General features: G+C 33.5%; 1 protein-coding gene and 2 non-coding genes across 3 annotated transcripts in view; all 3 read left to right on the plus strand.

Moving 5' to 3' along the window:
* LOC135225658 (uncharacterized) overlaps nt 1-23,036 on the plus strand; it is a 230,601-nt gene that overhangs the window by 165,547 nt on the left and 42,018 nt on the right. The window lies entirely within an intron of this gene.
* Nucleotides 2,379-2,449, plus strand: Trnag-gcc (transfer RNA glycine (anticodon GCC)). Its single transcript has one exon. It is a non-coding gene; the product is annotated as a tRNA-Gly (tRNA).
* On the plus strand, nt 5,227-5,297 carry Trnag-gcc (transfer RNA glycine (anticodon GCC)). The gene has a single exon. It is a non-coding gene; the product is annotated as a tRNA-Gly (tRNA).

A 23,036-nucleotide genomic window follows, 5' to 3' on the forward strand; every position in this document is an offset into this window, starting at 1 on the left:
AGTTAGTTGAATTATGTGCATCTAATAACGTATTTTCATTCGGGGAATCATTCTACAAGCAAAAATTCGGGTGCAGTATGGGTAGTCCTTTTAAGTCCTGTTTTAGCCAATCTGTACATGGAATACTTTGAAACTACAGTAATAAATGCATAAAACCCAAAAACATGCTTTGGATGTGATATGTTGATGATATTGTAACATTTTGGGATAATAGGTGGGGCAATTTTAATGAATTCCTGTCAAAATTAAACGCATTAGTGCCCAGCATCAAATGTAAAGTTGAATGGGAAACAGACAACAAAATTCCTTTTCTTGATGTTTTAATAATCAGAGACACGACAGAATACAAATTTACCATATACAGAAAACCAACGTTCTCACTTTCATACATTCACTACTTTAGCTATCACAACATTGCTATCAAGATAGGTGTAGCCAGCAACCTGTTCTTAAGAGCCTTACGAATTTGTTCCCCAGATTTCCTGGAAAACGAATTTGAACTAATTCGTAAGCAACTTTCGTCTTTAAAGTATCCTGACCATATAATTGAGAAAGCAATTCACAAAGCAAACGTAATTTTCTACCGACCCTCTAAAGACAAGACCAGAGATACACACAACAACAAAATAAAAATTCCCCACCTGGACACGATTAAAAAGGTGACTCAGAACCTTGGAAAATCTAACCCTTTTGCATTTACCTACCTGAACACCTTAGCCAAATCCCTTATTAACGTCCAACAAAAGACATCGCCCAAGGACATTGGGGTTTACCAGATCCCATGCCAGGACTGTGACCAATCTTACATCGGATTTACAGGAAAATCACTTCCCCAGAGATTAATACAACACAAACGGTCAGTTATGTATGGACAACAGAACTCGGCTATTTTCAACCATATAAATGAACATAACCATAGAATAAACTGGAATTTGTCACGTATAATTTATAGCAGCAACTGCCGGTACAAGAGTCAAATGATGGAATCGGCCTTAATAAAAGAGAGGCAGGTAATGAACATCTCAAAAGGAGCGTGGATTTCAGATGTGATCGACGAAGTTTTCATTCAAGCAACGCTTAAGAAGATTAAAGGAAGATTATCAGTGGGGGTGACCTAAATTGGCTTACCTGTGGACGGATCTCTTGGTATAAATACCATCTTTTCTGTAAACCTTTCTCATTCATATACCTGAAGAGAGAGACAGCAGTCTCTGAAATATAGTACTTTTCTCTCTGTATTTTGTGTTTTATGGGCTCCTTTTATTAGATGGAATTCTGTTGTAGCAGAACATTTTTTACACAGTCATATATATATATATATATATATATATATATATATATATTGTGTGTGTGTGTATGTATATATATATATATATATATATATATATATATATATATATATATATATATATATATATATATATATATATATATATATATATATATATATATATATATGTATATACATATACAGATAATTTGTAGTTTCTATTAGGGTTAAATCTATGTTTTGGTTTGTGACCGTGTGATATCCGATAATCCTGGATTATCTTCTTAACTTTTACCTTTTCAGAATTAACCATCTGGTATTTGTTATCTGTTGTTTACCTGATAACTTTCTCTCCAATTGTATTTCATTCGTTCCTTGACAATGTCTTAGTAAAGACAAAAGCGCTTGGATTTCTGACTATGATTTTCCTGTGGTATTCACTTACTTAATGAAGGCACGTGCATCTACTGTGATTTTTTAAGCATATATATATATATATATAATATATATATATATATATATATATATATATATATATATATATATATATATATATATATATATATATATATATAGCTTAAAAAATCACAGTAGATGCACGTGCCTTCATTAAGTAAGTGAATACCACAGGAAAATATCATAGTCAGAAATCCAAGCGCTTTTGTCTTTACTAAGACATTGTCAAAGAACGAATGAAATACAATTGGAGAGAAAGTTATCAGGTATATATAATATATATGTGTGTATGTATATATATATATATATATATATATAATATTTATATATATATATAATATATATATATATATATATGGCAGACATAGATAAATAGATAGATATGCCTTTAATTACATAAGTGCTAATGATGTCGATACATGTAATTTCTACTGTGAAGAAAAGAAATTTAAATAAAATCAGAGACTTTCTGCAGAGTCTGTGGTAGATAGCTTGGATGAAGAGGGGTCACAGAAAACGGGAATTCAGATCTCCAGTCGATAAGGTAGCTGTGGGCGGAGCGGAGAGGATTGCTTGTAGTGCTAGTAATGACGTGCAATTTTCAACGTCGAAAAAGATGAATGAAAAGTAAAAGATTTCACTGCCTTCTCAAGCATCGGTGGTTCAGTGGTAGAATTCTCGCCTGCCACGCGGGAGGCCCGGGTTCGATTCCCGGCCGATGCACAATTTTGATGAAATTTGAAGTATTTATAATATGAAGGATATACTAGAGAACAATGGTAGCAGTGGATAGATGCTATCTTAAGACAAAAGTTGGCTAACCGTGGTGAGTAATGTTATAGCATGACAGTAACTATAAGTTAAAGTAATTTATAGCATGGCAATACCATGTAATTTATGGGTAGTTCATAGCCTGACAATAACAAAGTTATGAGTAATTTATCTGCTGACATTAATAAGAGAGTTATGATTAATGTATAACCTGACAATAACAAGTTATGAGTGATTTAAAGTATGGCAATACCAAGTAAGTTATGGGTGATTTATAGACTGGCAATGCCAAGTAAGTTATTGGTAATTTATAGCCTGTCAATAGCTCATAAGTTATTTAAATACCTTAGCTGCACCCGAGTAAAACAGGTGCAGATACTAATATTAGTTTGTAGCATCGTTCATACCGACCATCAATTACTTTTCCTTATTTTAGATGACAACCAGTCTGAATTAATGGCACCATTAAGTTTGTCAGTTTATGGCTTTATGCCATTACTTAGTCTTATAGACCGTGGTATCTCTTTTTTTTTCTCATTTTATGATACCACTAATATCGTTATATTGTGACAACATTAAACTATTTCAAATTGTTATTATTGTAAAGTTCGCCATGAGTAACGTTTTCTCTGTTCAGGGCATTAATCAGTATGACAAAACCAAGGCTTGGACAACACATTGGACAATTCACAATCCTGATCCGCGACGTCATTGAAAGCTTAGTAACATTCCTGTAATTTGAGGACACGGCAACATTTTTATTCATGGAAAATGTGGGCAATTTCTTCCCATAAATTTTTGTGGACTTTGTATGAAGCAGTCTGTGACAATGAAAGCTGTTGGTACGTGACAATGTCATTTAAAACATTACATGTGTCATCATCGACATAATACAATCTAATACTACAATGTCTAACTTATACAGTATCCTAGTCCATTCAGTTAAGCTCCATTCATTTTGACATTAAATCCCCAACGCAGACTACCCTGCCAAATCAGGATAAAATTCCATATATGATATGAACGTAAGTTTTATTTGTTAGTCATCTACAGTGTGCGCTGAGGATTCAGGATACTCATTGTAAGGACTCGTATCATTTAGGATGTAAAAGTAATATATAATTCGGTCAGTAAAGTGATAATATTTTTCAAAATCTATGTAAGAAACTATTCTGAAAACAACAGGCATCAACAATTCTTTTATGGTCACCTAATTCATTGTGTTAATTTACATGTTCGTTCACTTCACATTTCCAGGATTCATTTCGTAATACAGAAAAGTATAACTTCATTCAGTCGTCAAGTTTATGACAGTATTATGAAATACGAAGATGCTTTTTATAAAAAAAAAAACTGGTATTAAATCTTTTAACTATATTGCTAACGTTATCGTCCAAATGTTATGCAATATATCACTCCATATTCTTAGCCGCTAAGGTAATACGCATGATTTTATAACTGCATATCCTACAGCAGTTTACTGAGGTATTGGTAAAGCTATGGGAATATTTTACTCAATTCCACCAAGTCAGTAGGTACCTACGGAAGTGGCAAATCTCAATTACACCTAAAAGTCACCTGTGACTGGGAGATACAGATACATAAACTGAATTCCTTTGAGGACTGACATTAAAGTGAAGGCAATATTCAAATTATATCTAGATATGAATACTCAGTGAAATTGCATTTTTGCCTATATTTTGTAACATTTATACATTATTTTCTAAACATTTTCTCTTAACCTCCTCTCTCGTTGATTCAGCTAAAATATTTAGGTGTACTAGTTGAATTTTGTCAACACTGTCTTAAAAAGGTAATTGTTGTTGCTTAAAATGTCAATAAATATAAAACGAAAAGCTAAAAGTTTACTAACCCTGCTAAATGCCGTTTGAAATGATAGTTATATTATATTTTTATCTTGTTTTCTCGAGCTTCTTACATTTTTTATTGATAAGAATTTTTTTTCGCGGGAAGGGGGTTGTGTTGGTTTGTAAATAGCACCATAGTACTTTCTTGCACAATTACCTTCGACTCCTTTGTGTATGCAATTCATGGGCTCTGTAGAGTCAAATTTTTTTCAAAGAATTTCATAGTCTAGTGTAAGACTTCGAAATTCTGAATATTTACAGCAGCTATTATACAGTGACTGAACAGTGGTTTCCAAAAATGAGGTAATATCCTTATTTTAGAAAACCAATGACAACTGCATACTCGTCAGTAACAATGAAAAAAGCATCAGTAATTTTACTATCATCGTTAATTTCATTATTAATACGGCAGTTAGTCTTCAATTGAACTCTAAATGCTCTCCTTGAAACACGAAATTTTTGTCAAAATTAATATTTCGGTTCACGGCATTAATGATAAAGCTTAGAATAATACCGATTAATAACTAGATTAGTTATTATGTTCAACAGTAATTTGATTAATTGTCACACCATATGAACTAAATGACATTAACTAACTTCAACACCAAAAGATGACAAGTGATTTTGGAAGGGATCATTGGATGTCTTGTTTGGTGGAATTTTGGAAATTTTTTGTTCTTGAGTTTTTTATAATAGATAAGAAATGGTAACAGTGGTGAATGAACAAGAGCAACAAATTATCAGAACAAAATACATGAATTAGAGATTACGGTTACTGATGTCATTAACCAACTGGCTTGAAACGACAACGATTCATCTAGATAGAGAAGATGAGATGAGCAACTTCCCTCATTTTCTCATGCATCGGTGGTTCAGTGGTAGAATTCTCGCCTGCCACGCGGGAGGCCCGGGTTCGATTCCCGGCCGATGCAGGATTTTGAAAAGGCATAAAAGCGCGAATAGAATAAGATTCCTAATAAGATCAAGAAAGCTGGTAGTGAAAATGTGTTGCTTCGTGTTGTTATGACATATCAATGGAATTATGACCTATGATATTCTAATATATTAGATGTAAATAAAGAGGGATGATACTGTGATAGTAAGAAAACTAATTAAAAAGTGAATATCATGGTGTGGATGATTGGCATTAAGGTCTCCAAAGATGGTTTGTCAGAAAGGTTTTACAGTTCACCAGCTCTATAGAGGCGCATGTCCTCATTGTTGAAAGCAGATATTGCTTCACTTGTATTAATTCTAGGAAAGGCAAGTCTGCAAAGACCATCAATAAATAGTATTCATGGCAGAAAATCATAGAAAACAGAAGTTGAAACACTGACTTTCTCAGCATTTGACAATAAGAGACGAGATGCCAATAATAAAAGTAAAACCATTACAATTCCTTTAAAGCATCGGTGGTTAAGTGGTAGAAATCTTGCCTTCTTCGCAGGAGAGATTCCCGGTTAATGCACGGTTATAAATAATAGAAGGTAATGAGGAAGGTGCCGTAAGATTCCCGATCAATGCACGGTTATAAATAATAGGTAATGGGGAAGGTGCCATAGATTTAGTTAGGCAGACATGCAAATTGCAGGAATAGTTTAAAAAAGAGGAATGACAGATTTATACGGTAATTGGGTGGGGAGGGGGTGGAATTCTTGTTGCTGAGCAGTGTTGTTACTAATTAAGAAATGGTTATGTAAGGGCTTTGTGATTTGGCCTGTCCTTTGGTTGCTTATTAACACTGATAAGGTATGCTTTCTTTATTTTTAAAAGCAATTATTGCATTGCATAACTTATATTCATTAAAGAAAACTATTTTCCCATCATGAACAGTTAGTGGTACAATATTCTAATTTAAACTTTTAGAAGATGATATAATTCTAAGTTGATAGTAATTTTCCTTATATTTGTTTCATTACTTTCATTCTTTTCCCGTTATATGATTCCAGTCAAAACTAGTTTTGAAGTTTTGTTTTATAGATTTTTTCCCTGACCATAAAAAATTGTCAAGTTCTTTCATGATCTTGTTTTTTTCTGAAAAATATTGTTATCAATTTTGCTTTGCAGCCTACCTTAGGGTGCTACCAAGTTCTGGATTTTTCTTGAAGTCTGTAATTTTCATCATATGCTTAAAATGTCCTGTTTAGGAAATATTGCAATTTTTTTTAGAGGAAAGAAAGAAAAACAAAGATACCACATATAAATAACATATTTGAGGCAAGTCATCGAAAACAGGATGATGGGGGAACAACCAACATTAACAATCAGAAACAAGATGAAGAATATAATAGTAAAAGTACTTTAAAAAATTCCAGAAATTGGTGTTCTGTGATAGAATTCTCTCCTGCCATGCCGAAGGGCCGTGTTCGATTCCTGGTCGGTGCAGGGATGTTAAAAATAAAAGAAAATTATGAGGAAAATATAGTCGTGCAAATTGTGAGAAAACCTTATAAAAGCAAGAAATTTGACGAAGCAAAGGAATCTGAGAGATATTTGAAAGCTCCAGGGTATTTTAAGATTCATTCATGGTGGACACTGAGAGATCCAAGATCTAGGCATGCCAGGATGCGTGTACAATTTCTGCTCCACTTTTATATTGTATTAGTTATATTATTATATTTTGCAAAATCATACAAGATCTTCATAGGCATCACAAGAGTTTTTGGTAATGAATTTTGAGGAAACCAAAGTTAAGGACCTAAGGTTACAATCAATAGGCTGACCAACACCCTATAATGTAAATAAAGGTATTATCTGGTCATTTCCTCATTCATCTTTATCTTTGAGCTTCATAATATGCATCAGTAATTGATCACAATGTCAATGCTGCTAGTATTCTAAAAGGATCTTGCTTTTAAGATGCCAGCTGGATTCTGCACTCCACTCTTTTCCAAGCATTGGTGGTTCAGTGGTAGAATTCTCGCCTGCCACGCGGGAGGCCCGGGTTCGATTCCCGGCCAATGCAAGGGTTTTAGCTCAAAGTAGTTAACCCTTCATGGAACAATAGCTTTGCAGTAGTAGTAATAACATGTCTGGGGTGGTGGACGGATTGATCCTGTAGAGAAGCTATATTAAGCACCATCAATTTGGAAAGAATCGGTCAGGAGAGAGATGCCAATACTTCTATGGCCCATAAATTCACTAATGGCAACTTTTACAATGGCTAAAGTCACGAATCTGGAGTCTCAGGACTTCAGTTCCGCTTCTGACCTCAAGGGAGAAGGTGCTACATCTGTCTCACATGATGTCATTTTGTAAATTTGCTTATAAATATACCAAGGGGTTGCTGTTGGTTTTTGTTCTTGTCTTTTATGACAGTATATCAGTTGTAAATGTAATTGTGTAAGGAATAGTGCAAAGAAATATTTAAAAAAATATGTACAGATAAAAAAGTTACTGAATCTTCGTTCTCTGTAAATTTACGTAAATATTTTTCAACCAATACGCCGAGAGTTTTTTACTGATTTTATTTCTTATCTGTTTTGATATTGTGTGAGCTGTAATTATAAAATAAAATTATTTATTAGAAAAAAATATGTAAACTTAAAATTTACGATTGTCTTTTAAAAGAGGCCCCAAAAGGGGTTGTAAATAGTCATTTTCAACTTCTCGTGAAAGATAGGGAAAATGGTTTTAGAATTTTTTTTTTCACCATGTGCATTTGCATATTTTCCTCTTTCCATTGATATGTTTTTTTTTCGCAAATTTGCTGACCTCACAGTTCACCCGGCCTGAGGAACTGTATATTGATATTTTAACCAGTCCACTAAGGGTTAAAGTAACATGGAAGCATTATTAGTAAATTTTGAGGAGAGTAATAGGTAGAAAGGTTATGTGAAGTCTAATCAAGCTTGAAAGTAAATGACATTTTCAGGTTATAAAATGTCTCTTTCTTTGGGATGTTCTGTATACAATTTCGGGCCACATTTCATGATAGTTTCTGAATATTTTGCAAAATCACTCAAGAGCCTCATTATCGTATAAGTTTTTATTGAAAGTGAATTATGAGGTAACCATAGTTAAGGGACCTAACGATGTGATAGGTTGTAGTTGACTGATTACTACAATTTTACCAAAATTATACCCAATAAAGTTATTTTCTGGCCATTTCCTTCCTCACTTAAATGTCTTAGTCTCATAATATGCATCAATGAATGCACCTAATTCTATGAGGCTTTTGAGGCTTTTACTCATAAATAAAGTGCCAACAGCATGCTTATCACCACATTTTCTAAGAATTGGTGGTTCAGTGGTAGAATTCTTGCCTGCCACGCGGGAGGCCCGGGTTCGATTCCTGGCCAATGCAAAGGTTTTTAAAAAGCTCAAAGTAATTGAAGTGACATGGAAGTAATAATCATAAATGGTGAGGGAAGGTTATGAAAAGTGCAAAAGTACATGACTTTTATATTTTTGAGAGATGCTGCCAATCTTTCTGCTATTCTGTGTACAATTTCTGCTCCTATTTTATGTTGTATTATTTATATTATTATGTTTTGCAAAATCATACAAGATCTTCAAGAGCATCTCAAGAGTTTTGGATAATGAATGCTGAGGAACAAAAGTTAAGGGCCTATGGATAAATTACGTTACAATCAATAGGCTGACCAGTACCCTATGCAGATCTGGTAATTTCCTTCTTCAACTTTATCTCTGAGCTTCATAATATGCATCAATAATGGATCATAATGTCAATGCTGCTAGTATTCTATAAGGATTTTGTTTTTAAAGTGCCAGCTGGATACTACACTCAACATTTTCTAAGCATTGGTGGTTCAGTGGTAGAATTCTCGCCTGCCACGCGGGAGGCCCGGGTTCGATTCCCGGCCAATGCAAAAGTTTTATCTGAAAGTAGTTAAAGTGACATGGGAGCATTAATAGTAAACGTTGAGGAAAGTAATAGGAAGGTTAGGTGAAGTCTAATCAAGTGTGAAGGTAAATGATATTTTACAAAATATGTTGCCATTCTTTGTGACGATCTGTATACAATTTCTGGCCACATTTTATAATAGTTGCTGAACATTTTGAAAAATTGTACAAACCTCATTCTCATATAAATTTGTATTGAAATGAATTATGAGGTAACCATAGTCAAGGGAGCTTACGATGTGTTAGGTTACAATTGACTGGTTACTACAGTTTAAAGCTAAATGATACCCAATGAAGTTAATCAAGTTATTTTCTGGTCGTTTCCTTACTCACTTAAATCTCTTATTTTCATAATATGCATCTTTGAATGTACCTAATGTCTAAGTCACCTACATTCTTTAAGGCTTTACCTTATAAATATAGTGCCAACAGACTACTTTTCTCCACATTTTCTAAGCATTGGTGGTTCAGTGGTAGAATTCTCGCCTGCCACGCGGGAGGCCCGGGTTCGATTCCCGGCCAATGCAAATTTTTAATTGAAGTGAAATGAAATGAAGGAAATTAGGCCCAGAATAGTGAGAAAGAAATTACTTGAGAAGTTTTGTAATGACAAGGACACTTGAAAGTGCAGTAAAATGGAGTGAAATATTGTTTTTTTTTTTTTTTATATTACCATCAGCTCTTTAAGTTGATCATTCCGTCTTTGTGTTACTTTTATCGTATGTGCATGCTTCTCTGCGCTTTCTTGCGTGTTAGTAGCCTTTTCGTCGGTTCCGTTTGTTTCTTTCAATATTCATATAAAAAAATTAAGAAAACAGTAAAAATAATGACTGGATTTTATAGGATTAATATCTAAACTTATTTATTCTTTCCTTGCAGGGATCAATATAATTAGTTCATGCACGATAGGCTCCTAGCGACTTTTCAAATGCAATTAATTACTTCCATTTCCTCTGTCTTCAATTTTGTATGTTGAAGACCACGGAAATGTGTATGCGTGTATGTGTGAAGCGAAAAGACAGATAAAAAGCTAGACTATGACGTTTAAATTTACGAATGAATGTAATGGTGAATGTGTTAGTATTTCGGCTGATTTTATTGATACCGAGCCATATGTCTGACAAGATGACGAAGTAGCATCAGGCATCGTCTTCAAATTTTGCATCGTGAAAGATGACATCTTCCTCGTTTGATTACCCATAATTTGTGGTTGGTCGAAAGTGAATCTTAATCTGATGTAAGCCTTCATTTGCTAACACTTGAATGTTGTGTGAGAGAGAGAGAGAAAGAGAGAGAGAGGCAGATGATTGTTGGGAAAGAAGGGAAAACAAATAACTATGACTTGCAGTTTTCCTTTGCAACGGCGCACCCCCATCTTCCCTTTCGATGAACCTTGGGAGGCCGATGTGGGCGACAAATACGGCTTTTATGTTAACAACTAACCGATCATCTCCCCCCCTCCCCTCTCTCTCTCTCTCTCTCTCTCTCTCTCCTCTCTCTCGCCCCCCCACCCCTCCCTTCTTCTCTCTTCTCTCTCTCTCTCTCTCTCTCTCTCTCTCTCTCCTCTCTCTCTCTCCAAAATGTCTTCCCTTCACTACTCCTAAGTCTTTTATCTCTCTCACATATTACCTTTAAACATAACTAGACCTAAAGTGATTATTGTTTATCCTAACGTCGGTTTATGTGTGTGTTATTGTGCCTTTCTATCCTTATAATATATCTCGCTTCCCACATGTCTCTCTTTCTTTCTCTCTTTCTTCGTTCCTTACATCTTTAGCGAAAGACTCATTCTGACACCGATTAAACTGCCGACTCTCTCTTTCTCTTGATTGACATGACTTACAGCAATGACTCAGCGTTAATTATATTATTCTTTTACTAGTCTCTAGATTAGCCCGAGTCAGGGGGGTGACACTGTTAACTTGTGGAATTCAGTGAAAGCTGATATTTTGAGTTACGGAGTTCTGTTGTTTTCTTATCTTGATATTAGTTGATTGTATTTTATTTAATATTTGATTTATATTTCATTTAATTTTTTATTTATATTTTATGACTGATTGCAGGATAATTCAAATAGACTTGGGTGACTTGTGTTTTCTGCCAGTAGAAAGACTTATCTTTGCAAGCTAATTAAAATGTGTGAATTCCAAACCAGTGGTGATGGGAGTTTTAGGATATGTAGCAGCGTTGGGTCTGGTTTGTTATTAGATGGACAAGGGAATTGCAATTTCATCTTAAAATTACATAAATGCTAAAAATCGAAGAATCGAAAACTAAAACCTCTTGGCGTTACGATTTTTACCGCTGGAAAGGGCAGGATACACACACACACGTGTATGTATATATATATATATATATATATATATATATATATATATATATATATATATATATATATATACTATATATCATATATATATATATATATATTATATTGTATGTATGTATGTATATTGATAATTTGTGTGTATATGTGCTTAGGATTTAAATCCATGTTTCATGTCACATACTTCATAAAATTACTTCCTATGTGAAAATCCCAGCACAAATGACGTGATAGGAACTAGAGAGAAAGCAGTTTGGGGAACCTAATTTGAAAAATGAAAACAACTAACAAAAAGAGTTAATAATACTGAAGGGAATTAGATGCGTTTCAAGCAAGCAGTAAATTGAAAACACGCAATATGCTGCCTTTTTTTTTTGCAATAAATATTTCAAAATGATATTCCGCAAATACTTAAAAAAAAGCAAAAACGTTCTTTCTGTGCATCCTTTTTTTTTTTTTTTTTTTTTTTTTTTTTTTCCTCCATACTGAATATTTATAAATCTGTTTCTGAAGATTAATTCGATTTATATATATTTATAAATAATTAAATATTATATTAATATATTATTTAATTATTGATGTATATAATATATATATATATATATATATTTAGTATGTATAGAATTATATATAATATATATATATATGTATATATATATAATATATATATATATATATAATATATATATATAGATATATATATTTACGTATTATGTGTGGGGGTGTGGTGTGTGTATAATATTGTATTTATATATTATATATATTATTATATTATATCATATATATATATATATTATATATTATATATATATATATATATGTGGGTGTGTGGTGTGTTGTGTGTATTTTAATATATTTTAGTGTGTATTTATGTTATGTATACCACACATACATATATATATTATATCTATATATATCTATTTATATATATATTATATTATAGTGTATTGGGTTGTGGTGTGTGTGTATTTATATATTTTAGTGTGTATGTATGTATGTATACACATACGTATATATATATATATATATATATATATATATATACTATATATTTATATATATTATATATATATGTGTGTGTGTATTTATATATTTTAGTGTGTATGTATGTATACCACATACATATATATAAATATATATATATATATATATATATATATATATATATATATATATTGGATAGTTTTCTGGCTAGCTTCTTAAACGAGTTGGGATGTGTTTGGCAATATTGACCCAAAAAGTAAATCAGTTATCAAAGTAACAAGTCGACTCGAAGTGTTTAGCCAACATTTCACAGTAATGGCTAAGATAGGGATGAAAATGTATAGTTATAGTATTTTATATAAAGTTCATGTTAGACTGATTTAGAATGACTTCTCTTTTTTTGTCTAGTATTTTCCTTTAAATTTTATCTTTTAACCATCTTATAGTCAATCTTTACTGTGAATGTTTGGCAAACCATTGTCACCTTTTTCCATTACTTGGAATCTTGATGCCAAAATTTGCACCGAATAGCCTATTTTGTACATTGTTTCACTAATATAGCAGAGCTTTATTTTTCTTGCATACTCTGGAAAAGAAGATAAAGAAATATGAAGTGTCGCAGGTTATTATCATGTTGATTTGCTTTTTTTTTTTTTTATAATAAAAGAGCAGGAAGTGAACACGAAGACTTGGATCTCATTTGGGTACAAGTAGTATGATTCTGAGAGTATGGAGAAATATCATATAATTACTTTTCGTAATGATGAATGAGTCTTCCCATATATTATAAAGTGTTTCAATCTAGTTTCTTTATGATTCAGAACATAATGTTGAGTTACATCGAAGTGATTCTGTTGATATGTTTATGTAAATTGAGAGAAGGAGAGAGAGATTGGGTGACATGCATTATTCAATAGTCAGATATTTTATACTAAAACATTTATTAAGAAACACAAGCCTAGGCCAGACTTTTATTTAACGCAATAAAAGGGAGAGAGAGAGAGAGAGAGATAGAGAGAAAGGTCATCCAACTTTCAACCGTAACCATAGACAGTGACCAATATTACCAAATGAACCGTTATCAAATAACAAACCTACCGTCGACAGGCAATTATTGACCACAATGTCTACAACTTTCACTCTGTCATTACAACCTGCATCCCACAACAGGCACAATTGTAAAACAAGTTGCACAAGTCGCTTCTCTTCCGCTTGTCACATGGGAATGCAATCAGGGAGAATCGGTTTGGGTGACGGGTAAGACGTGGGTGTCTGCGGTTTGATGATTTGAGAGAGAGAGAGAGATATCCTGATGTATATTTTTAATACTTTCTATTACTATATTATATGACTATTCTAAAATGTCTCTGTCAAGGTCTGTCTTAGACGTAAGTTGCTCTCGAGGAAGTGCAGAGCAGAGAGAGAGAGAGGTGAATGGAATTTTCATAATAATTTCCTGATATATCTTTATCACTTTATATTTTTACACTATATGATTAGCTTAAAATGTCTCTGTCAGGGTCTGGTGTAGAACTGCGTTGCTCCTCAGGAAGGAGAGAGAGAGAGAGAGAGAGAGATGGGAGTTTGGCTTTGATGTTTAACCCAGTGATGACGTCACAGGAAGAGATATGGTTCGTCATGGCGACATGAGAAACAATAAAACTCTCGGTTATAATTTGCTTCGATCTTCGGTTTTTTGAGAGACTTGCTTTCACAAACACTAGACTGAAGTTTTTATCCACTCCACAATTATAAAAGGGATTTGTTGTAATGCTTTAAGGTTTGGTTAACTCTGGGTTTCGTTTTGCTTTCATCTTATTTTCCGTTTGCTTGCTTGTAATCATAATAACTAAATTTTCTTTGCTTCAAAATGAAATAGAATGATTTTGATATATGTGTATAACACAAAGAGATTTGTAATTTTTGAGCTCTCTTTGACAAAAAGTGAATTTTCGATTGTTGTTTTTACTGGCTGGTCTTACCTTTCTTTTTTCTTGAGAGTGGTTTGTACCATATTGCCCTATGCATCTCTGCATGATAGTATTATAAGAGAAAAAGGCCCTCTGGGTGAAATTGCTTTGCTATTTCCTTCTCTTTATTTATACAATTTTATAAAGGCCATTCTCTAGAGTCAAACCGAAGTGACTATGAACATGCAGTAAATTTTAGGCGCTGCCACTTTTCCCAGATTAATTTCATAAAACCTTGACTTAAGTTGATATATCGTCTAGGTGTGATAAAACGTCAAAAAGGGTAAACAGCTTGACACTGTTGTCTGAGTTTTCAAAACTGAAGACGTAAAATGAGCCGACGAATTGAAATTTTATGACGAGTAAAGGATGGTTTTTATATATATATATTAGATATATATATATATATATATATATATATATATATATAATAATATAATATATATATAAGATTTCAGTAAATGACGAATTGAAATCATGCATGTAACTGTTTTGATAACCGGGTAGGATGAGGATGATTTAGTTTTTAATCATATATATAAATCATACAAATGCCCGATATTAAACCCCCAGTCTCACCGATGAAAATAAAGGATTTAATGATAATAATAAGAAAAACTGTTATTAGCTCCTCAAGTGATGGTAGGTTGTAGATTATAAGTCAGCCATGTCCGGAACGGTCTCTTTTGGGCAGACCGTGTCAGGGATAAGTAAGACCGGAATAAAACTCTCGCATTGAGGGATGCAGATTATTAACTGTGGTCGGTTTACAGGTATCTTCAGTGTCCTTGTGACCTGATATTGGTCCTCTAGCTCTTAACTTGTCCACGGTCCTTTGTATACCTCCTCCGGGTCCTTGCTAATCCTTTGCCCTCTTTCAATTTTGGAATTTTCGTTAATTCTGATTTCGCGGTCCTTAAGCCGTGCTACTCGGTATGATCTTTTGACCAGATCTAAAAGGCCTGACTCATTTTCAACTATGGGAAGACAAGGAGAAATAAACGTGCATTGGCGGGACAGTTATCATAAGATGAATTTTGGAGGAAATTAGTATTGTATGCAAAAATAACGATAAAAAAAATAAATAAAAAAACGGTAGAGTATCGAAGAGGCACTATAAATAAATTCACTTCACAACATTAGTAAGAAACATGTGATTCAAGTTTTCTACTGTGTAAAATGCCCAAAGATGTATAACAAACAGGTAAATATATATCTACTGTACAAACACAGAACTTCAGCTTAAATCAGAGATAACTGTTAAAAAAAACTCAGAAAGCCAGAATCTATTTTTATTTGTCTCTAGATCTCTTTGAGCTCTGTTACAAGGGTTCAGGGTGAGATCCCATGACCGAGCAGTCTTTGGAGCATATAATACTGTCTCAACAATTCTTGCCCCTCCTGGGGTATATTCAGTGACTTAGCAGAAGTTTGAGTTATATTTAGACTAAAGTCTATAAGACTTCTTCGCTGAGGCAAAATTTTAAACCAAAGGGATCATCGACATTCCCTCTTTGAGAAGACCATGTGTGATCTCACTGTTACTATATATAATCACCGTTATTATATAATAACACAAGTAATACAGTATGGATTTTCTCTTGCATCACATAATTAGTAACAGACCATACTTTATTTTTTTGTTTTTTTATGGCTTGGTTAATCTCGCACTGTTGCTCATGCCAGTCAGTGCGAGACCGATATTTTGGGGGTGCTGGTATTACATTATAACGTCTTTCGTAAAGATTATTTTGTACTTAGGGATTTGCGTAAGATTTTGTTATATTTGGTTGGTTAGGTCTCGTATCCCTCCCCATTAATCACCCTAAGTGATAGAATTTACCAATTATTTTTCAGTAATTCCACGGAGAAAGCTACTCTATTTGTTACACAATATCGTCTGTATTTATTAGCACATTAGCTTTCACTGTTTCTGGGTTACACTGGTTTCAACTCTGTCGTAAGGTCATACGCGTTTGCTACTTCCTTAGGGAGGAAATTGGTCATTCATTGCCTTACGTTGCTAAAGGCAATGGTCGCAGATTTAGAAATTTCCAATAAACCAACTTATAAGCTCCTTTGTTTTCTTCAGTTCTAAACGTCGACGCTCTCAACCTCTTTTTGTTTCTCCAGAGCGGTCTTCTTTTTCTTCCTCTTCCTTTTCTTCTTCTTCTTCTTCGTGTTATTATTATTATTATTATTATTATTATTATTATTATTATTATAATTATTATTAGTAGTAGTAGTAGTATAGTAGTATAGTAGTAGTAGAGTAGTTAGTAGTAGTAATAATAATAATAATAATAATAGTAAGTAATAATATAATATAATAATTTAAAAAGCATGATTACTTTTTCTATGATTATTATTATCAATTATGAGTAACTCGATAAATATATACCATTATCCCCTTTCTGTCTTTGTTTGTTGCTTAACCCATCTTTAAAAACATATTGAAAGTTAAGATGCGACTGCACAAGACGAGACAGTGATCTGTAACGCTATGATAATTATGTAATCGTAACTTTCTATTGAATCACAGTCTTTAACCATATGCGATCAGTAAATATTGCAGATATTGCCGAATAACTGGTGCGTTTCGTAATAACTACAGACGAGCATTCTTTTATAACTGTAAATTGGCTACAGGTGTTGTTTTATATACAGACTCACGCAAATACGCAATACACAAGTGATTATATGTATATATAATATATATAAATTTTCGATTTTGTATTTTAAATGTATATATATGTATGCCCATTATTAATAATATATATATATATAATAGATATATCTATATATATATATATATATATATATATATATATATATATATATACTATATATATATATATATATATATTATATATATATATATATATATATATATATATATATATATATATATATATATATATATTATTGTGTGTGTGTGTGCGTGTGTGTGCGTATATCACGTGTGTTTGTGTATGTATCTAAACAACATCTGTGGCAAACGTCTCGTGTTTTGAAAGGAATTTGGCCTTTTCATCGACACCTCCCTTGTTTCATCTTCCTGTTCACTGATCTGAAAACCCGTTTCCACCATGCCATGAAGACCTCACGATACAGCCATGTCGTAACCAAATGAGAACGTACCTTTCATTAGAGTTATATATGTTTGTCAACTTTCGTCGAATAAATTTTGGGGAATATTTACGTAAATTACCTCGTAATTTACCTGCCTTGTTTCAGTGGTTGTTGCAATTAAGAATCTGGTTTTGTATCTGATTTTGTCTTTGTGTGAGACGGTTTCTTTGACAGTTTTGTCTCCTAAACCTTTCCATCGATAGGCTTTAATATTTTGGCATTGAAACTGAGAAGTTGTTTATTTGTTTTTTTGTTTTTTTTTTTTACCGGGATACTTAGGGTAGCAAAAGATAGACAAAAAGAAATTCTAATATAATGTGACGCATTTTTTAAATCTCTGTTTAAAATAAAATCTCATGCATACGGATATAAGTACTAATAATCTCGTGTTTCTTTCATGTGTGAACAAGTAGGTACTGGATATTGTAATGAACTGGGCCTCTTGACCATCCGAATTTCCGGGGACTCCTTTGAATAATCATGGTTTATTTGGAAGTGAATATTCTGTTTACGCTATCGCAATTTTGTTCAGGTTTTCAATGATCAAACATTAATTTTTCGCTTTCTCTTTCTCTTTGTATATACTATATGTATACTATATATGTATATATATATATATATATATATAGATATATATATATATAGATATATACACACATACATGTATAATCTCTATGGTCAAAAGTATATTCAAAAGTACTTTTAAAAACTAGGGCTACGCGGGATTGTCAAAACAAACAGTTTAAAGGCGATTTCCGCTCAAGCTTGATGAAGGTAAAATTTAAAACACAAACCGACGCATTACAAGTTTTATCCGTTGTCGGCTATAAAAAACGGAAAGTATATATTTACTATAACAACCACACGTCCCTTCGTGAGGCATTACCTCTACTGTGGCTGACGAGTGAGAGGGCCTTCCCCTAATTTGGGCAATAGAAGAGGGTCCACATGTAGAGTCCTGAGGTACACCTGCAGGATGATTTACCTATGCTACGTGAGAGTTAAAGAGAAAGTGGTGACCGACCCAGCGGACAACAGCTTCCCTTTTTCGTTTGATTACAACTTAGTATCTTGACCTTTCCTCTGAATTATACCTCTCTCTCTCTCTCTCTCTCTCTCTCTCTCTCTCTCTCTCTCTCTCTCTCTCTCTCTCTCTCTCTCTCTCTCTCTCTCTCTCTCTCTGCTGTGTCAACAATAGTAATGAACAACTAAGAAAATTACCTTGAGATCCGACGCAATTTATACTCATGAACACTTTCTCTCTCACTCTCTCTGCTGTGGCAACAATAGTAGTGAACAACTAAGAAATACCTTGAGATACTCATAAACAATTTCTCTCTCTCTCTCTCTCTCTCTCTCTCTCTCTCTCTCTCTCTCTCTCTCTCTCTCTCTCACACTGTTACTTTCTTCAGTCTGTTCTGTTTTATGTTCTACATTCGACTCTCTGGGTGATGCTATAAATTACCCCTCTTCTCTTCTCTAATTCTCTCTCTCCTCCCTCTCTCTCTCTCTCTCTCTCCTCTCTCTCTCTCTCTCTCTCTCCTTATATACTTATGTTATTATGTTTTTTCCTTTATTTTGTCATCTTTCTTCTGTATTCTTTATTTTCTCTGGTTATTGTCTGGCTTGTATCATTCCCTCCTTGTTTTTGTTAATCCCTCTCTTCCATTTTTTCGTGTATACTCTCCGTAGTTTTTCATCATCGGTGGTTTTTTTCTGTATCTTTATTTTATCAAGTTTTATTCGCACTTTCTTTCTGTTTGTTTTTGTTGTGAGGGTTTTTAACACTTCTCATATATTCTGTCTTTTTGACTGTCTGTGTGTTTTTGTGCACGAGTCTTTTTTTAACGCTCATTCTCTTTCTGTTCTCCCTTTACCGTCTCCAGATTCACTTTTCTTGACACTTCGTTTGAATAACTGCTCTCTCATCCGTCACCTTTCGAAACCTCTCCGTTCCCTGAAGCCTAATTCTTTACTACATCTCTCTCTCTCTCTCTCTCTCTCTCTCTCTCTCTCTTGCTTCGAAGCGTGTCCGATTCTCACCGCTCTTTCTTTCTTAGCTTTCTTTCCCATTACTTTCACCCTCTGCTTTCTTTTGCCGAATTATGAGGAATCCACAGAGTAAGGGTTATCATTACTTAAGTTACAGCGTGCGCGGGTGTGTACATTGAGCGAGCTCACGAAAAAGCCATAATTTTAGCGCTCTTAAAGAACGAACTGGTTTTTAATTGCCTAATTTACACTCATTGAATGCCTCAGCAATTTGCAATATAAAATGGTCAAATGTCATGACTGCAGAGAGAGAGAGAGAGAGAGAGAGAGAGAGTTGTAGGCTAGAAGCAGAGATGAAAGTGTCGAAGTGTTGTCATTCTTTAAACTTTTGTTTTATCGCCTTTGTTACCAGTTTCTTTGGTCTTTGTTGAAGAGTATTATCGTTTAAGAATGACTTTTTTTTATTTTGATTTCGGGGTAAATTAGTCAGCAGGTCCTGCGTTTTGGCTTTAGTTAAATGTTAGTCAGGTTGTTTTTGATGAAGTGTCGTATTTTAAACACGTTGATAGTCAGCATATGTTCTTCAAAACAAAAAGAAAATGAATAGATAAATAAAACTTCTCTCTGGAGATGCGATATACTAATGACGTCATTTCAGTTCAGATCATCGTTATTCCATTCATCTCCATGTATTTTCTACTCATCTATTTAAAGGTCGTCTACAGACCCTTCTTATGGCTACAAAGCTGAAGTAAAAATCTGAAGATGCGGTGTACTAATTTTAGTTAAGATATTCGTGAGCCCATGCATTTACTCATCAAATTAAAGATAAGTCTAAAAGATAGTTACAAACGGTAGTAGTAACTACGGAACAGAACGCTAAACAGAATACCCTCGGCTACAGCTTGGCTACTCTCTCCACTCAGAGCGAAAAGAATGAAACCACTTAATCCCTGACATGCCAGATAACAACTGAGGCGACCAGATATATTAGGAACATTCCTTTGCCACGAGGCTAACACGATCCTCCGTTAAACATTTTTCTAGCCTTGTAAGCGATGAGTTTTACCGGTCCAAGTGGCTAGTTTTTCAGAGAATAATATAATGAAGATGGTAAATATCAAATTACAAAACTCCCTTGCCACTATTGCTACAATTAGAGCTTAGTAACAGAAAAATTGTTAACAGTTAGACATCACACACATACATATATATATTATACACACACACACATATATATATATATATATATATATATATATATGTGTGTGTGTGTATGTATATAATAATATATATATATATATATATATATATATATATGTGTGTGTGTGTGTGTATATAATATATATGTGTCTATATGTATAGATATTGTGTATATAATATATATCTGTATATATATAAAATATATACTATATATATATATATATATATATATATATATATATAATAATTATATTATATATATACACACACGTATGTGTGTGTGTGTGTGTACTGCTATATTCGAAGTATAAATAGTGGCGTGCCTCCCTGTCGATATTTAAAGCGATCATCAAGTTTGAAGCGATAACAGAAATTACGTTTACTTAGAGCGTCGTTTTTGTCAGGATTAATTTTGCCAGCTAATGCAATAATGAGGCGGAAATTGACTGATTAAAAGTTGATTAAGTCGAGGATGATGAGACTAAAATAATACGTAATGACTGAAAGCACTTGTTTTTCACCCGGGGTTATTCTCTCTCTCTCTCTTCTCTCTCTCTCTCTACCTAATTTAAAAGAATAAGTTGCGTATTTTTTTAAAGAAATTTTTTGCTTTTTTTTCATATTCTATTGAGGAAGTAGATATTCGAAGAATATTTGTGCAGCATATTTTCAAAAGATTCTTCTAATTAACAGTTAATCAGTTAATCATGAGTCATTATATTCTATTCATATGTTAAGTAGCAAGTAAACTTTTGTAAATTTCAGCTAATAACTACGTTATTAATAAGTGGTTATGTTTAATTTAGTAAATTCTTTGTTATCCTTTGAGTTTTCCGTATTTGCTGGAAATGTTATTTATAACCATAGCAGCATCTAGTTGTTTTCCTTTTTGCCAAGAGCATTATTGCTATTCTAAAACTCTTATCCCTATTTCTCATGTAGAATCCCATTTCGTATATTCCTTAGGTAAGCTTATTATTCTCAGTACAGTATTTTAGCTCTTAAAAGTGCTATTTCTCTTATTTTACAACTATCCACATTCAGCCTCCTTCCCATGTAACTTCAAGTATTTCAATAACAAATTTTGCATCAAGAAGTCTTTCCTTTATTCTTTATTGGTGCAAAGTTTCATTTGTTAAAACGGTCTAAAAAACGCGCACTTATTCGGCTGCCAGTCTGACACCGTTAAGGGTTACTTGGTGCTACGTTTGGAGTCAAGATGCACGTAATCGTGTAATCTTGTGACAACGCGTATATCAAAACGAGGAAATTGCAATTTTTCATTCACTTCGACTTTCAAGACTTCTAAAATACCAGACTTTCTGGAATGGTAAAGCTATGGCGAACTAATAATTTGGACTTCTTTAGATGTCTTCATTCTGGAAGGTTTTATACTTTTGAGAGCTTTGTCATGCCGGAAAAATCGGTCAAAATTTTATGTCTTGTTAATTCCCCAAAACGTTGGACTTAATAGCTTTGCCTTGAGAGAGAAGAAAAAAATCACTTCTTGAAGTTTCATTATTGAGTAAAGCTTGAGATTCTTTACTGAAGATTTGCCATTCCAAATATTTCACTTGTTAGAGTTAATTCTTTTTTGAAAAGCTCGAGATAGTGTGAATTTCTCAAAACCTCACCATTCCAAAAAGTTTACTTTTCCTTCAGAGCAATGGTATTGTACAATGACTGGACTGGCCAATCCAAAAATTTGGATTCTTTCTTTTCCACCATTCCTGGACTTCCCGAAGATTCCTACTATTTAAAGACTGTAAGAAAAGCACTGGGTGGTTCCGGACATTCAGCGCTGAAGACCGTGAAAAGAAATAGGACTGCTTGGGGATGAAGCACTATATAGGACCTTAAGGCTGAACTGGTCGCAAGCCACCCTAAAGTTGTACTAATAAGTAAAAGTTAGAGAGGTTGGACAGGAAGATTAAAGAAAGTAATTCGAATAGAGCTAAAGTAAAAAGCTCCAAACACCCTTTGGTAATGTCTACAGAGCACCACAACAGGTGCACTGACAGCACCAACCCTCCACGACTGGCCTTCTTTAGAAGTCCTAAGATTCCCAAAAAGTCTGCAATGCGGACTCTGGTAACCGAACACCTTCCTGCCCTAGACCACATACCTCCTGCGAGGCCTAAGGATTGTGAAAGTGTAGCGACGAGATCCTGTGATTTATTTACTTCTTCCTTTACTAT

The sequence above is a fragment of the Macrobrachium nipponense genome, chromosome 13 (genome assembly GCF_015104395.2).
Source record: "Macrobrachium nipponense isolate FS-2020 chromosome 13, ASM1510439v2, whole genome shotgun sequence".
Lineage (NCBI taxonomy): Eukaryota > Metazoa > Arthropoda > Malacostraca > Decapoda > Palaemonidae > Macrobrachium > Macrobrachium nipponense.